Genomic DNA, 15,519 nt, shown 5'->3' on the forward strand with positions numbered 1-15,519 from the left:
AAACTGACATGAAAAGTTAGAAGATGGCAAAAAGTGTTAGTCTTTGAAAGCTTTTGAGAACAATATAGAAGACACGTCAGCTGATGCTGGGGACTGCATTTTCTGGTACAGCTGAATGACAAATGGAGGCAAGTAGCGTGTGCTATTGAAGAAACTATCATCAAAGAGCAACTTTCCCTGAAATAGTGACTGCTGACCTACTCATTTGGATGGTAAACTGCGATGTCTCCTGACGCTGTTTCAGGTTCTCTCCATGGAGCGTTGGTGATATAGTGGTCAGCATGGCTGCTTCCCAAGCAGTCTACCTGGGTTCGATTCCCAGCCAATGCAGGAAACATGAGGCTGGCATGAGAGAAGCTCTCTTTGTTGGGGGAAGCTTAGTAACACCTATCAAAGTCTGAAAATAAAACACTGTTTTGATGCCCTCCAGTCAAGTTTCTGGCCATACCATAGAACTGAGAGAGAGCTTTGGTAAAATTCCTTACTGACATCAGCTCCAAAACTGACATGAAAAGTTAGAAGATGGCAAAAAGTGTTAGTCTTTGAAAGCTTTTGAGAACCATGTAGAAGACATGTAAGCTGATGCTGGGGACTGCATTTTCTGGTACAGCTGAATGATAAATGGAGGCAAGTAGCGTGTGCTATTGAAGAAACCATCATCAAAGAGCAACTTTCCCTGAAATAGTGACTGCTGACCTACTCATTTGGATGGTAAACTGCGATGTCTCCTGACGCTGTTTCAGGTTCTCTCCATGGAGCGTTGGTGGTATAGTGGTCAGCATGGCTGCTTCCCAAGAAGTCGACCTGGGTTCGATTCCCAGCCAATGCAGGAAACATGAGGCTGGCATGAGAGAAGCTCTCTTTGTTGGAGGAAGCTTAGTAACACCTATAAAAGTCTAACAATGAAAGTATGTTTTGATGTCCTCCAGTCAAGTTTCTGGCCATACCATAGAACTGAGAGAGAGCTCTGGTAAAATTCCTTACTGACATCAGCTCCAAAACTGACATGAAAAGTTAGAAGATGGCAAAAAGTGTTAGTCTTTGAAAGCTTTTGAGAACAATATAGAAGACATGTCAGCTGATGCTGGGGACTGCATTTTCTGGTACAGCTGAATGACAAATGGAGGCAAGTAGCGTGTGCTATTGAAGAAACTATCCTCAAAGAGCAACTTTCCCTGAAATAGTGACTGCTGACCTACTCATTTGGATGGTAAACTGCGATGTCTCCTGACGCTGTTTCAGGTTCTCTCCATGGAGCGTTGGTGGTATAGTGGTCAGCATGGCTGCTTCCCAAGCAGTCGACCTGGGTTCGATTCCCAGCCAATGCAGGAAACATGAGGCTGGCATGAGAGAAGCTCTCTTTGTTGGAGGAAGCTTAGTAACACCTATAAAAGACTGTTTTGATGTCCTCCAGTCAAGTTTCTGGCCATACCATAGAACTGAGAGAGAGCTCTGGTAAAATTCCTTACTGACATCAGCTCCAAAACTGACATGAAAAGTTAGAAGATGGCAAAAAGTGTTAGTCTTTGAAAGCTTTTGAGAACAATATAGAAGACATGTCAGCTGATGCTGGGGACTACATTTTCTGGTACAGCTGAATGACAAATGGAGGCAAGTAGCGTGTGCTATTGAAGAAACTATCATCAAAGAGCAACTTTCCCTGAAATAGTGACTGCTGACCTACTCATTTGGATGGTAAACTGCGATGTCTCCTGACGCTGTTTCAGGTTCTCTCCATGGAGCGTTGGTGGTATAGTGGTCAGCATGGCTGCTTCCCAAGCAGTCGACCTGGGTTCGATTCCCAGCCAATGCAGGAAACATGAGGCTGGCATGAGAGAAGCTCTCTTTGTTGGAGGAAGCTTAGTAATACCTATCAAAGTCTGACAATAAAAGACTGTTTTGATGTCCTCCAGTCAAGTTTCTGGCCATACCATAGAACTGAGAGAGAGCTCTGGTAAAATTCCTTACTGACATCAGCTCCAAAACTGACATGAAAAGTTAGAAGATGGCAAAAAGTGTTAGTCTTTGAAAGCTTTTGAGAACAATATAGAAGACATGTCAGCTGATGCTGGGGACTGCATTTTCTGGTACAGCTGAATGACAAATGGAGGCAAGTAGCGTGTGCTATTGAAGAAACCATCATCAAAGAGCAACTTTCCCTGAAATAGTGACTGCTGACCTACTCATTTGGATGGTAAACTGCGATGTCTCCTGACGCTGTTTCAGGTTCTCTCCATGGAGCGTTGGTGGTATAGTGGTCAGCATGGCTGCTTCCCAAGCAGTCGACCTGGGTTGGATTCCCAGCCAATGCAGGAAACATGAGGCTGGCATGAGAGAAGCTCTCTTTGTTGGAGGAAGCTTAGTAACACCTATAAAAGTCTAACAATGAAAGTATGTTTTGATGTCCTCCAGTCAAGTTTCTGGCCATACCATAGAACTGAGAGAGAGCTCTGGTAAAATTCCTTACTGACATCAGCTCCAAAACTGACATGAAAAGTTAGAAGATGGCAAAAAGTGTTAGTCTTTGAAAGCTTTTGAGAACAATATAGAAGACATGTCAGCTGATGCTGGGGACTGCATTTTCTGGTACAGCTGAATGACAAATGGAGGCAAGTAGCGTGTGCTATTGAAGAAACTATCCTCAAAGAGCAACTTTCCCTGAAATAGTGACTGCTGACCTACTCATTTGGATGGTAAACTGCGATGTCTCCTGACGCTGTTTCAGGTTCTCTCCATGGAGCGTTGGTGGTATAGTGGTCAGCATGGCTGCTTCCCAAGCAGTCGACCTGGGTTCGATTCCCAGCCAATGCAGGAAACATGAGGCTGGCATGAGAGAAGCTCTCTTTGTTGGGGGAAGCTTAGTAACACCTATAAAAGACTGTTTTGATGTCCTCCAGTCAAGTTTCTGGCCATACCATAGAACTGAGAGAGAGCTCTGGTAAAATTCCTTACTGACATCAGCTCCAAAACTGACATGAAAAGTTAGAAGATGGCAAAAAGTGTTAGTCTTTGAAAGCTTTTGAGAACAATATAGAAGACATGTCAGCTGATGCTGGGGACTGCATTTTCTGGTACAGCTGAATGACAAATGGAGGCAAGTAGCGTGTGCTATTGAAGAAACTATCATCAAAGAGCAACTTTCCCTGAAATAGTGACTGCTGACCTACTCATTTGGATGGTAAACTGCGATGTCTCCTGACGCTGTTTCAGGTTCTCTCCATGGAGCGTTGGTGGTATAGTGGTCAGCATGGCTGCTTCCCAAGCAGTCGACCTGGGTTCGATTCCCAGCCAATGCAGGAAACATGAGGCTGGCATGAGAGAAGCTCTCTTTGTTGGAGGAAGCTTAGTAATACCTATCAAAGTCTGACAATAAAAGACTGTTTTGATGTCCTCCAGTCAAGTTTCTGGCCATACCATAGAACTGAGAGAGAGCTCTGGTAAAATTCCTTACTGACATCAGCTCCAAAACTGACATGAAAAGTTAGAAGATGGCAAAAAGTGTTAGTCTTTGAAAGCTTTTGAGAACAATATAGAAGACATGTCAGCTGATGCTGGGGACTGCATTTTCTGGTACAGCTGAATGACAAATGGAGGCAAGTAGCGTGTGCTATTGAAGAAACCATCATCAAAGAGCAACTTTCCCTGAAATAGTAGCCCCTTTCACACAGCCAGTTCGAGGCGGGAACGTTGCGCCTTTAAGCCGCCTCGCTGTTCTGTGTGAAAGTCACGGAGGCGGAATGGGGGGGCCAAGTGGCCCCACCAATAAGCCGGCAGCGGAGGTAGTCACAGAGCCGTCACAGAGACGAAACGGGGTCTGTGTGAATGACACAGCCGGCATGCCGCTCACATGACTGTCGGACTGACGCTGTCGTCACGCCTCTGATTGCGGAACGCCGGCATGCTGTGTGAATTTACAGACGGGAGCGGCGTTATGCCGGCGTTGTATGGTTCTGTGTGAACCAACAAAGGCGGCGTATTGGCAGGACTTCTTTACACCAATATTGCGGAATCTCTGTGTGAAAGGGGCTAGTGACTGCTGACCTACTCATTTGGATGGTAAACTGCGATGTCTCCTGACGCTGTTTCAGGTTCTCTCCATGGAGTGTTGGTGGTATAGTGGTCAGCATGGCTGCTTCCCAAGCAGTCGACCTGGGTTCGATTCGCAGCCAATGCAGGAAACATGAGGCTGGCATGAGAGAAGCTCGCTTTGTTGGAGGAAGCTTAGTAACACCTATAAAAGTCTAACAATGAAAGTATGTTTTGATGTCCTCCAGTCAAGTTTCTAGCCATACCATAGAACTGAGAGAGAGCTCTGGTAAAATTCCTTACTGACATCAGCTCCAAAACTGACATGAAAAGTTAGAAGATGGCAAAAAGTGTTAGTCTTTGAAAGCTTTTGAGAACAATATAGAAGACATGTCAGCTGATGCTGGGGACTGCATTTTCTGGTACAGCTGAATGACAAATGGAGGCAAGTAGCGTGTGCTATTGAAGAAACTATCCTCAAAGAGCAACTTTCCCTGAAATAGTGACTGCTGACCTACTCATTTGGATGGTAAACTGCGATGTCTCCTGACGCTGTTTCAGGTTCTCTCCATGGAGCGTTGGTGGTATAGTGGTCAGCATGGCTGCTTCCCAAGCAGTCGACCTGGGTTCGATTCCCAGCCAATGCAGGAAACATGAGGCTGGCATGAGAGAAGCTCTCTTTGTTGGGGGAAGCTTAGTAACACCTATAAAAGACTGTTTTGATGTCCTCCAGTCAAGTTTCTGGCCATACCATAGAACTGAGAGAGAGCTCTGGTAAAATTCCTTACTGACATCAGCTCCAAAACTGACATGAAAAGTTAGAAGATGGCAAAAAGTGTTAGTCTTTGAAAGCTTTTGAGAACAATATAGAAGACATGTCAGCTGATGCTGGGGACTGCATTTTCTGGTACAGCTGAATGACAAATGGAGGCAAGTAGCGTGTGCTATTGAAGAAACTATCATCAAAGAGCAACTTTCCCTGAAATAGTGACTGCTGACCTACTCATTTGGATGGTAAACTGCGATGTCTCCTGACGCTGTTTCAGGTTCTCTCCATGGAGCGTTGGTGGTATAGTGGTCAGCATGGCTGCTTCCCAAGCAGTCGACCTGGGTTCGATTCCCAGCCAATGCAGGAAACATGAGGCTGGCATGAGAGAAGCTCTCTTTGTTGGAGGAAGCTTAGTAATACCTATCAAAGTCTGACAATAAAAGACTGTTTTGATGTCCTCCAGTCAAGTTTCTGGCCATACCATAGAACTGAGAGAGAGCTCTGGTAAAATTCCTTACTGACATCAGCTCCAAAACTGACATGAAAAGTTAGAAGATGGCAAAAAGTGTTAGTCTTTGAAAGCTTTTGAGAACAATATAGAAGACATGTCAGCTGATGCTGGGGACTGCATTTTCTGGTACAGCTGAATGACAAATGGAGGCAAGTAGCGTGTGCTATTGAAGAAACCATCATCAAAGAGCAACTTTCCCTGAAATAGTGACTGCTGACCTACTCATTTGGATGGTAAACTGCGATGTCTCCTGACGCTGTTTCAGGTTCTCTCCATGGAGCGTTGGTGGTATAGTGGTCAGCATGGCTGCTTCCCAAGCAGTCGACCTGGGTTCGATTCCCAGCCAATGCAGGAAACATGAGGCTGGCATGAGAGAAGCTCTCTTTGTTGGAGGAAGCTTAGTAACACCTATAAAAGTCTAACAATGAAAGTATGTTTTGATGTCCTCCAGTCAAGTTTCTGGCCATACCATAGAACTGAGAGAGAGCTCTGGTAAAATTCCTTACTGACATCAGCTCCAAAACTGACATGAAAAGTTAGAAGATGGCAAAAAGTGTTAATCTTTGAAAGCTTTTGAGAACAATATAGAAGACATGTCAGCTGATGCTGGGGACTGCATTTTCTGGTACATCTGAATGACAAATGGAGGCAAGTAGCGTGTGCTATTGAAGAAACTATCCTCAAAGAGCAACTTTCCCTGAAATAGTGACTGCTGACCTACTCATTTGGATGGTAAACTGCGATGTCTCCTGACGCTGTTTCAGGTTCTCTCCATGGAGCGTTGGTGGTATAGTGGTCAGCATGGCTGCTTCCCAAGCAGTCGACCTGGGTTCGATTCCCAGCCAATGCAGGAAACATGAGGCTGGCATGAGAGAAGCTCTCTTTGTTGGAGGAAGCTTAGTAACACCTATAAAAGACTGTTTTGATGTCCTCCAGTCAAGTTTCTGGCCATACCATAGAACTGAGAGAGAGCTCTGGTAAAATTCCTTACTGACATCAGCTCCAAAACTGACATGAAAAGTTAGAAGATGGCAAAAAGTGTTAGTCTTTGAAAGCTTTTGAGAACAATATAGAAGACATGTCAGCTGATGCTGGGGACTGCATTTTCTGGTACAGCTGAATGACAAATGGAGGCAAGTAGCGTGTGCTATTGAAGAAACCATCATCAAAGAGCAACTTTCCCTGAAATAGTGACTGCTGACCTACTCATTTGGATGGTAAACTGCGATGTCTCCTGACGCTGTTTCAGGTTCTCTCCATGGAGCGTTGGTGGTATAGTGGTCAGCATGGCTGCTTCCCAAGCAGTTGACCTGGGTTCGATTCCCAGCCAATGCAGGAAACATGAGGCTGGCATGAGAGAAGCTCTCTTTGTTGGAGGAAGCTTAGTAACACCTATAAAAGTCTAACAATGAAAGTATGTTTTGATGTCCTCCAGTCAAGTTTCTGGCCATACCATAGAACTGAGAGAGAGCTCTGGTAAAATTCCTTACTGACATCAGCTCCAAAACTGACATGAAAAGTTAGAAGATGGCAAAAAGTGTTAGTCTTTGAAAGCTTTTGAGAACAATATAGAAGACATGTCAGCTGATGCTGGGGACTGCATTTTCTGGTACAGCTGAATGACAAATGGAGGCAAGTAGCGTGTGCTATTGAAGAAACTATCCTCAAAGAGCAACTTTCCCTGAAATAGTGACTGCTGACCTACTCATTTGGATGGTAAACTGCGATGTCTCCTGACGCTGTTTCAGGTTCTCTCCATGGAGCGTTGGTGGTATAGTGGTCAGCATGGCTGCTTCCCAAGCAGTCGACCTGGGTTCGATTCCCAGCCAATGCAGGAAACATGAGGCTGGCATGAGAGAAGCTCTCTTTGTTGGAGGAAGCTTAGTAATACCTATCAAAGTCTGACAATAAAAGACTGTTTTGATGTCCTCCAGTCAAGTTTCTGGCCATACCATAGAACTGAGAGAGAGCTCTGGTAAAATTCCTTACTGACATCAGCTCCAAAACTGACATGAAAAGTTAGAAGATGGCAAAAAGTGTTAGTCTTTGAAAGCTTTTGAGAACAATATAGAAGACATGTCAGCTGATGCTGGGGACTGCATTTTCTGGTACAGCTGAATGACAAATGGAGGCAAGTAGCGTGTGCTATTGAAGAAACTATCCTCAAAGAGCAACTTTCCCTGAAATAGTGACTGCTGACCTACTCATTTGGATGGTAAACTGCGATGTCTCCTGACGCTGTTTCAGGTTCTCTCCATGGAGCGTTGGTGGTATAGTGGTCAGCATGGCTGCTTCCCAAGCAGTCGACCTGGGTTCGATTCCCAGCCAATGCAGGAAACATAAGGCTGGCATGAGAGAAGCTCTCTTTGTTGGAGGAAGCTTAGTAACACCTATAAAAGACTGTTTTGATGTCCTCCAGTCAAGTTTCTGGCCATACCATAGAACTGAGAGAGAGCTCTGGTAAAATTCCTTACTGACATCAGCTCCAAAACTGACATGAAAAGTTAGAAGATGGCAAAAAGTGTTATTCTTTGAAAGCTTTTGAGAACAATATAGAAGACATGTCAGCTGATGCTGGGGACTGCATTTTCTGGTACAGCTGAATGATAAATGGAGGCAAGTAGCGTGTGCTATTGAAGAAACTATCATCAAAGAGCAACTTTCCCTGAAATAGTGACTGCTGACCTACTCATTTGGATGGTAAACTGCGATGTCTCCTGACGCTGTTTCAGGTTCTCTCCATGGAGCGTTGGTGGTATAGTGGTCAGCATGGCTGCTTCCCAAGCAGTCGACCTGGGTTCGATTCCCAGCCAATGCAGGAAACATGAGGCTGGCATGAGAGAAGCTCGCTTTGTTGGAGGAAGCTTAGTAACACCTATAAAAGTCTAACAATGAAAGTATGTTTTGATGTCCTCCAGTCAAGTTTCTGGCCATACCATAGAACTGAGAGAGAGCTCTGGTAAAATTCCTTACTGACATCAGCAGGGCTCCAGAGTGCGACCTATTAGGTCGCATATGCGACCTAATTTATTAAGGTGCGAGTTAAAATTTAATGAGGTCGCTCCAGTGCTACTTGCAAGAGGACTAGTGGAAAAAAAAAAACATTTTATTTTTTATTTTTTCACTCGGCTGTGTTAGTGCATTAATGGAGTGGTTGATAATACAATCTTACTTTCTGGCTCATTCCTGCGAGTCCTATACCTGTCTGACTGCACCTGGTACGGTCTGCGCACGTTACGTGCACAGCAGTGCAGGCGCGCGTACACGCAGCGCGCTCAAAAAGGTAAACAAAGCAGATGCAGTATGAAGCGGTCTATAGTCGATTCTTTTAAGAAAAAAAATGTGCCGGAGGAAACAAACGAGGCTGGTGGAGGAGGAGGAGAAGAAGGGTCAGCAGAGGGAGCGACAATAATCATGAATTCTTCTTCTTCTGATGAAGCGAGTGACAGGTTGGAGAAAGAGGCGGGGGAGAGTGGGGAGAAGAAAAAAAAAGTACAGCTTTCTGGCCAGTTCCCGTGGTTAAGATACGAGGGACAGGCCCAGGCCCGGTTCTACGAGGGTGCATAAGCATTGCACCCTCAGTTTATGTGTTTGCTCAGTTGAAAAGACGAAAAGAAAACTTAATGCGCGCGCGTTAAGCCTCATTTATGGTTCCGCGTTAAATCGACGACGTAGCCTACGGTGTATGTACTCGGCGACGCGCACCATACTTTCGCGTCCCCGCTTATCCTACGCCGTAAGATCTGCGTTGGTGCAACGCGGAACCATAAATCAGCCAGTGTACGTCACTGATCTGCTTCCTGCAGCAGCAAGACGCTGCTCTCTGCCAGTGTTGTTCTTGTCGGCTATTTTTAAATTTTGTTTCAGTCTTAGTCCTGTTTCAATCGCCGTTGTTATTTTTTGTCATATTTAGTCGAACTCATCCTTTTTTTATTTAGTCACATTTTTGTCGACTAAAAGTCGAGCATTTTAGTCTTTGTCTTAGTCCATGAAACCGTGAATTTATTTGTTTAGTTTTAGTCAACAAAAACTATTTGCATTTTAGTCTAGTTTTAGTCTGACAATTTAGTCTAATTTTAGTTTGACAATTATTTTAGACATCAGTATATCTTGCTGGTTGTTTAGAACATTAAATCAACGTTGTGTTGTTGAGTGTACTGTAGATCTAAAACCCGAATATTAGTAAAAACACGAATTTTGACTGCATGTAAACGTAGTCAATGTCATTCCAATCCAAAACTATCCTACTTTAAACAAAAATGTAATTGCAGTCTGAATAATTGTTACACTCTGACCCCTTAGCGCAAAAAATTCGCTTTTCATAAGGTAGCTATAAAACATATTATACATTAATATTATATTCTACTTTAATTGAGCTCATTTCTTTCACCAATATCTGACCTAAGTATTGATATCAAATATTCATGATTTTTTTTTAAAGATTTAACCCTTTAAATGCCAGGTTTTATAAACTTTGGCTGCAGTCGCAGCTGTGTAAACGACTCAACAAAAAGCCGGAGTTTGTTATGATTCTCTCTATGGCTGCACCTTTCATGTGATTCAAAATGCCCCATGTTTGGATTTATTTGTGTTTATGGACCTCTTGTGCAGGTGTGTGTAGTGTGCATTTATACAACACACACTAACTAGTAGACTATTTTCGGGTAGGTTTTATTGTAGTAACATTAAGCTGACAGTACACTCAACAACACGACGTTGATTTAATGTTGTAAACAACCAGCAACATACTTTATGTTAACTTAGCTTACCTTGATTTTTAGACCTTACCTTGAAGTATGACCGCACTGCTCCCCGTCCGTTAAAATCAAGCATTCCGTTTTATCTTCGACGTCAATGTATCTAAAATGTTTCCAGACATTTTCCCTTCTCTTTCTCCCGATCCCCGTGCAAAGCATGTTACCGTTTATTTAATGACATTAAATGAAATGTCCGCGTTGAGATCGTGTGCAGCTGCGGCTGCATGCAGCGCTGTTGCGGTAACTTCAAATGGGGGTGTGTTTGTTTATGTGTGAGTGTGAGTGTGTGGGGGAAGGGTATGTTCGATATATCCGCCCTGACCACAATGCCAATACAAAGTGATAGACAACTGTGCTCCCGGACAGTCCCGGTGAGCATTTGCGAACGCACAGCGGCGCTCTATGGCAAAAGAGACAGGAGGAAGTGATACGTTCATTATAATTATATATTTCGTGTCGTCTTTGTTTATGAACGAAAATGATCATAGATTTTAGCGGAGTATTTATTTTGTGAACTATATTTTCGTTTAGTTTTTATTAGTCAACGAACTTGCATAATGATTTAGTCCTAGTTATTGTTTATACACGTGTTTTTTTTCTAGTCCGGTCTCGTTTTCGTCCGGGGAAAAATGGGCGTTGACGAACATATTTCGTTTCCGTTTTCGTGAACGAGAACAACACTGCTCTCTGCTGCTCCGTTAACACAAAGTAACATGGATATTCAGAAGTGTTTCAAGCACAACGACGCAAGCAAGTTTACAGGACTGTCTCAGAAAATTAGAATATTGTGATAAAGTCCTTTATTTTCTGTAATGCAATTAAAAAAACAAAAATGTCATACATTCTGGATTCATTACAAATCAACTGAAATATTGCAAGCTTTTTATTATTTTAATATTGCTGATTATGGTTTAAAGTTTAAGATTAAGATTCCCAGAATATTCTAATTTTTTGAGATAGGATATTTGAGTTTTCTTAAGCTGTAAACCATGATCAGCAATATTAAAATAATAAAAGGCTTGAAATATTTCAGTCGATTTTTAATGAATCCAGAATGTATGACATTTTTGCATTACAGAAAATAAAGGACTTTATCACAATATTCTAATTTTCTGCTTATTTTTGCTTAATCTGCAATTTGCTTATTGGCCATATTGAGGTTGAACACGCTCATGCAGAAGGTAAGGAGTGTGTCTCATTTTTGTAGGTAAATGATCAGGTATCTTATGAAAACACACAGAGGTAACACTTTACCATAAAGTCACCTTAATTAGCCTAACATTAGTTAGTACATTAACATTACTAAGCATTTATATAAATTATATTATCCAACTTTTAATTTATTAACTAACTCTGAGTAGTAAACATTAATTAGCCTAACTGTAGGCTATATGTGTTTCCTATACATAATGATTGTTAATCTGTAAACAGGTAATTAATGCTTAATAATTTAACTAATGTTAGCAATGAAAAATATGGTGCTACCTAATTTGTTTTGGTGCTACTAAATGAAAAACTAGGTGGCACCAGTGCTACCTGTGAAAAAGTTAGTCTGGAGCCCTGGACATCAGCTCCAAAACTGACATGAAAAGTTAGAAGATGGCAAAAAGTGTTAGTCTTTGAAAGCTTTTGAGAACAATATAGAAGACATGTCAGCTGATGCTGGGGACTGCATTTTCTGGTACAGCTGAATGACAAATGGAGGCAAGTAGCGTGTGCTATTGAAGAAACTATCCTCAAAGAGCAACTTTCCCTGAAATAGTGACTGCTGACCTACTCATTTGGATGGTAAACTGCGATGTCTCCTGACGCTGTTTCAGGTTCTCTCCATGGAGCGTTGGTGGTATAGTGGTCAGCATGGCTGCTTCCCAAGCAGTCGACCTGGGTTCGATTCCCAGCCAATGCAGGAAACATAAGGCTGGCATGAGAGAAGCTCTCTTTGTTGGAGGAAGCTTAGTAACACCTATAAAAGACTGTTTTGATGTCCTCCAGTCAAGTTTCTGGCCATACCATAGAACTGAGAGAGAGCTCTGGTAAAATTCCTTACTGACATCAGCTCCAAAACTGACATGAAAAGTTAGAAGATGGCAAAAAGTGTTATTCTTTGAAAGCTTTTGAGAACAATATAGAAGACATGTCAGCTGATGCTGGGGACTGCATTTTCTGGTACAGCTGAATGATAAATGGAGGCAAGTAGCGTGTGCTATTGAAGAAACTATCATCAAAGAGCAACTTTCCCTGAAATAGTGACTGCTGACCTACTCATTTGGATGGTAAACTGCGATGTCTCCTGACGCTGTTTCAGGTTCTCTCCATGGAGCGTTGGTGGTATAGTGGTCAGCATGGCTGCTTCCCAAGCAGTCGACCTGGGTTCGATTCCCAGCCAATGCAGGAAACATGAGGCTGGCATGAGAGAAGCTCGCTTTGTTGGAGGAAGCTTAGTAACACCTATAAAAGTCTAACAATGAAAGTATGTTTTGATGTCCTCCAGTCAAGTTTCTGGCCATACCATAGAACTGAGAGAGAGCTCTGGTAAAATTCCTTACTGACATCAGCTCCAAAACTGACATGAAAAGTTAGAAGATGGCAAAAAGTGTTAGTCTTTGAAAGCTTTTGAGAACAATATAGAAGACATGTCAGCTGATGCTGGGGACCGCATTTTCTGGTACAGCTGAATGACAAATGGAGGCAAGTAGCGTGTGCTATTGAAGAAACTATCATCAAAGAGCAACTTTCCCTGAAATAGTGACTGCTGACCTACTCATTTGGATGGTAAACTGCGATGTCTCCTGACGCTGTTTCAGGTTCTCTCCATGGAGCGTTGGTGGTATAGTGGTCAGCATGGCTGCTTCCCAAGCAGTCGACCTGGGTTCGATTCCCAGCCAATGCAGGAAACATGAGGCTGGCATGAGAGAAGCTCTCTTTGTTGGAGGAAGCTTAGTAACACCTATAAAAGACTGTTTTGATGTCCTCCAGTCAAGTTTCTGGCCATACCATAGAACTGAGAGAGAGCTCTGGTAAAATTCCTTACTGACATCAGCTCCAAAACTGACATGAAAAGTTAGAAGATGGCAAAAAGTGTTATTCTTTGAAAGCTTTTGAGAACAATATAGAAGACATGTCAGCTGATGCTGGGGACTGCATTTTCTGGTACAGCTGAATGACAAATGGAGGCAAGTAGCGTGTGCTATTGAAGAAACTATCATCAAAGAGCAACTTTCCCTGAAATAGTGACTGCTGACCTACTCATTTGGATGGTAAACTGCGATGTCTCCTGACGCTGTTTCAGGTTCTCTCCATGGAGCGTTGGTGGTATAGTGGTCAGCATGGCTGCTTCCCAAGCAGTCGACCTGGGTTCGATTCCCAGCCAATGCAGGAAACATGAGGCTGGCATGAGAGAACCTCTCTTTGTTGGAGGAAGCTTAGTAACACCTATAAAAGTCTAACAATGAAAGTATGTTTTGATGTCCTCCAGTCAAGTTTCTGGCCATACCATAGAACTGAGAGAGAGCTCTGGTAAAATTCCATACTGACATCAGCTCCAAAACTGACATGAAAAGTTAGAAGATGGCAAAAAGTGTTAGTCTTTGAAAGCTTTTGAGAACAATATAGAAGACATGTCAGCTGATGCTGGGGACTGCATTTTCTGGTACAGCTGAATGACAAATGGAGGCAAGTAGCGTGTGCTATTGAAGAAACCATCATCAAAGAGCAACTTTCCCTGAAATAGTGACTGCTGACCTACTCATTTGGATGGTAAACTGCGATGTCTCCTGACGCTGTTTCAGGTTCTCTCCATGGAGCGTTGGTGGTATAGTGGTCAGCATGGCTGCTTCCCAAGCAGTCGACCTGGGTTCGATTCCCAGCCAATGCAGGAAACATGAGGCTGGCATGAGAGAAGCTCGCTTTGTTGGAGGAAGCTTAGTAACACCTATAAAAGTCTAACAATGAAAGTATGTTTTGATGTCCTCCAGTCAAGTTTCTGGCCATACCATAGAACTGAGAGAGAGCTCTGGTAAAATTCCTTACTGACATCAGCTCCAAAACTGACATGAAAAGTTAGAAGATGGCAAAAAGTGTTAGTCTTTGAAAGCTTTTGAGAACAATATAGAAGACATGTCAGCTGATGCTGGGGACCGCATTTTCTGGTACAGCTGAATGACAAATGGAGGCAAGTAGCGTGTGCTATTGAAGAAACTATCATCAAAGAGCAACTTTCCCTGAAATAGTGACTGCTGACCTACTCATTTGGATGGTAAACTGCGATGTCTCCTGACGCTGTTTCAGGTTCTCTCCATGGAGCGTTGGTGGTATAGTGGTCAGCATGGCTGCTTCCCAAGCAGTCGACCTGGGTTCGATTCCCAGCCAATGCAGGAAACATGAGGCTGGCATGAGAGAAGCTCTCTTTGTTGGAGGAAGCTTAGTAACACCTATAAAAGTCTAACAATGAAAGTATGTTTTGATGTCCTCCAGTCAAGTTTCTGGCCATACCATAGAACTGAGAGAGAGCTCTGGTAAAATTCCATACTGACATCAGCTCCAAAACTGACATGAAAAGTTAGAAGATGGCAAAAAGTGTTAGTCTTTGAAAGCTTTTGAGAACAATATAGAAGACATGTCAGCTGATGCTGGGGACTGCATTTTCTGGTACAGCTGAATGACAAATGGAGGCAAGTAGCGTGTGCTATTGAAGAAACCATCATCAAAGAGCAACTTTGCCTGAAATAGTGACTGCTGACCTACTCATTTGGATGGTAAACTGCGATGTCTCCTGACGCTGTTTCAGGTTCTCTCCATGGAGCGTTGGTGGTATAGTGGTCAGCATGGCTGCTTCCCAAGCAGTCGACCTGGGTTCAATTCCCAGCCAATGCAGGAAACATGAGGCTGGCATGAGAGAAGCTCGCTTTGTTGGAGGAAGCTTAGTAACACCTATAAAAGTCTAACAATGAAAGTATGTTTTGATGTCCTCCAGTCAAGTTTCTGGCCATACCATAGAACTGAGAGAGAGCTCTGGTAAAATTCCTTACTGACATCAGCTCCAAAACTGACATGAAAAGTTAGAAGATGGCAAAAAGTGTTAGTCTTTGAAAGCTTTTGAGAACAATATAGAAGACATGTCAGCTGATGCTGGGGACCGCATTTTCTGGTACAGCTGAATGACAAATGGAGGCAAGTAGCGTGTGCTATTGAAGAAACTATCATCAAAGAGCAACTTTCCCTGAAATAGTGACTGCTGACCTACTCATTTGGATGGTAAACTGCGATGTCTCCTGACGCTGTTTCAGGTTCTCTCCATGGAGCGTTGGTGGTATAGTGGTCAGCATGGCTGCTTCCCAAGCAGTCGACCTGGGTTCGATTCCCAGCCAATGCAGGAAACATGAGGCTGGCATGAGAGAAGCTCTCTTTGTTGGAGGAAGCTTAGTAACACCTATAAAAGTCTAACAATGAAAGTATGT

At 43.1% G+C, this 15,519-nt stretch overlaps 23 non-coding genes across 23 annotated transcripts; all 23 read left to right on the top strand.

Annotated features, from left to right (window-relative positions):
• Positions 1 to 258: 258 nt before the first annotated feature.
• Positions 259 to 330, top strand: trnag-ccc (transfer RNA glycine (anticodon CCC)). Its single transcript has one exon. It is a non-coding gene; the product is annotated as a tRNA-Gly (tRNA).
• Positions 331 to 757: 427 nt separating this feature from the next.
• trnag-ccc (transfer RNA glycine (anticodon CCC)) lies at positions 758 to 829 on the top strand. The gene has a single exon. It is a non-coding gene; the product is annotated as a tRNA-Gly (tRNA).
• A 427-nt stretch (positions 830 to 1,256) lies between these two features.
• trnag-ccc (transfer RNA glycine (anticodon CCC)) lies at positions 1,257 to 1,328 on the top strand. The gene has a single exon. It is a non-coding gene; the product is annotated as a tRNA-Gly (tRNA).
• A 413-nt stretch (positions 1,329 to 1,741) lies between these two features.
• trnag-ccc (transfer RNA glycine (anticodon CCC)) lies at positions 1,742 to 1,813 on the top strand. The gene has a single exon. It is a non-coding gene; the product is annotated as a tRNA-Gly (tRNA).
• Positions 1,814 to 2,240: 427 nt separating this feature from the next.
• On the top strand, positions 2,241 to 2,312 carry trnag-ccc (transfer RNA glycine (anticodon CCC)). Its single transcript has one exon. It is a non-coding gene; the product is annotated as a tRNA-Gly (tRNA).
• Positions 2,313 to 2,739: 427 nt separating this feature from the next.
• Positions 2,740 to 2,811, top strand: trnag-ccc (transfer RNA glycine (anticodon CCC)). The gene has a single exon. It is a non-coding gene; the product is annotated as a tRNA-Gly (tRNA).
• Positions 2,812 to 3,224: 413 nt separating this feature from the next.
• trnag-ccc (transfer RNA glycine (anticodon CCC)) lies at positions 3,225 to 3,296 on the top strand. Its single transcript has one exon. It is a non-coding gene; the product is annotated as a tRNA-Gly (tRNA).
• Positions 3,297 to 4,601: 1,305 nt separating this feature from the next.
• On the top strand, positions 4,602 to 4,673 carry trnag-ccc (transfer RNA glycine (anticodon CCC)). The gene has a single exon. It is a non-coding gene; the product is annotated as a tRNA-Gly (tRNA).
• A 413-nt stretch (positions 4,674 to 5,086) lies between these two features.
• On the top strand, positions 5,087 to 5,158 carry trnag-ccc (transfer RNA glycine (anticodon CCC)). Its single transcript has one exon. It is a non-coding gene; the product is annotated as a tRNA-Gly (tRNA).
• Positions 5,159 to 5,585: 427 nt separating this feature from the next.
• Positions 5,586 to 5,657, top strand: trnag-ccc (transfer RNA glycine (anticodon CCC)). Its single transcript has one exon. It is a non-coding gene; the product is annotated as a tRNA-Gly (tRNA).
• Positions 5,658 to 6,084: 427 nt separating this feature from the next.
• On the top strand, positions 6,085 to 6,156 carry trnag-ccc (transfer RNA glycine (anticodon CCC)). The gene has a single exon. It is a non-coding gene; the product is annotated as a tRNA-Gly (tRNA).
• Positions 6,157 to 6,569: 413 nt separating this feature from the next.
• On the top strand, positions 6,570 to 6,641 carry trnag-ccc (transfer RNA glycine (anticodon CCC)). The gene has a single exon. It is a non-coding gene; the product is annotated as a tRNA-Gly (tRNA).
• A 427-nt stretch (positions 6,642 to 7,068) lies between these two features.
• trnag-ccc (transfer RNA glycine (anticodon CCC)) lies at positions 7,069 to 7,140 on the top strand. Its single transcript has one exon. It is a non-coding gene; the product is annotated as a tRNA-Gly (tRNA).
• Positions 7,141 to 7,567: 427 nt separating this feature from the next.
• Positions 7,568 to 7,639, top strand: trnag-ccc (transfer RNA glycine (anticodon CCC)). Its single transcript has one exon. It is a non-coding gene; the product is annotated as a tRNA-Gly (tRNA).
• Positions 7,640 to 8,052: 413 nt separating this feature from the next.
• On the top strand, positions 8,053 to 8,124 carry trnag-ccc (transfer RNA glycine (anticodon CCC)). The gene has a single exon. It is a non-coding gene; the product is annotated as a tRNA-Gly (tRNA).
• A 3,773-nt stretch (positions 8,125 to 11,897) lies between these two features.
• trnag-ccc (transfer RNA glycine (anticodon CCC)) lies at positions 11,898 to 11,969 on the top strand. The gene has a single exon. It is a non-coding gene; the product is annotated as a tRNA-Gly (tRNA).
• Positions 11,970 to 12,382: 413 nt separating this feature from the next.
• On the top strand, positions 12,383 to 12,454 carry trnag-ccc (transfer RNA glycine (anticodon CCC)). The gene has a single exon. It is a non-coding gene; the product is annotated as a tRNA-Gly (tRNA).
• Positions 12,455 to 12,881: 427 nt separating this feature from the next.
• trnag-ccc (transfer RNA glycine (anticodon CCC)) lies at positions 12,882 to 12,953 on the top strand. Its single transcript has one exon. It is a non-coding gene; the product is annotated as a tRNA-Gly (tRNA).
• A 413-nt stretch (positions 12,954 to 13,366) lies between these two features.
• trnag-ccc (transfer RNA glycine (anticodon CCC)) lies at positions 13,367 to 13,438 on the top strand. The gene has a single exon. It is a non-coding gene; the product is annotated as a tRNA-Gly (tRNA).
• Positions 13,439 to 13,865: 427 nt separating this feature from the next.
• trnag-ccc (transfer RNA glycine (anticodon CCC)) lies at positions 13,866 to 13,937 on the top strand. The gene has a single exon. It is a non-coding gene; the product is annotated as a tRNA-Gly (tRNA).
• A 427-nt stretch (positions 13,938 to 14,364) lies between these two features.
• trnag-ccc (transfer RNA glycine (anticodon CCC)) lies at positions 14,365 to 14,436 on the top strand. The gene has a single exon. It is a non-coding gene; the product is annotated as a tRNA-Gly (tRNA).
• Positions 14,437 to 14,863: 427 nt separating this feature from the next.
• Positions 14,864 to 14,935, top strand: trnag-ccc (transfer RNA glycine (anticodon CCC)). Its single transcript has one exon. It is a non-coding gene; the product is annotated as a tRNA-Gly (tRNA).
• A 427-nt stretch (positions 14,936 to 15,362) lies between these two features.
• Positions 15,363 to 15,434, top strand: trnag-ccc (transfer RNA glycine (anticodon CCC)). The gene has a single exon. It is a non-coding gene; the product is annotated as a tRNA-Gly (tRNA).
• The last annotated feature ends 85 nt before the right edge of the window (positions 15,435 to 15,519 follow it).

Source organism: Cololabis saira, chromosome 16 (assembly GCF_033807715.1).
Source record: "Cololabis saira isolate AMF1-May2022 chromosome 16, fColSai1.1, whole genome shotgun sequence".
In the NCBI taxonomy this organism is placed as follows: Eukaryota; Metazoa; Chordata; class Actinopteri; order Beloniformes; family Belonidae; genus Cololabis; species Cololabis saira.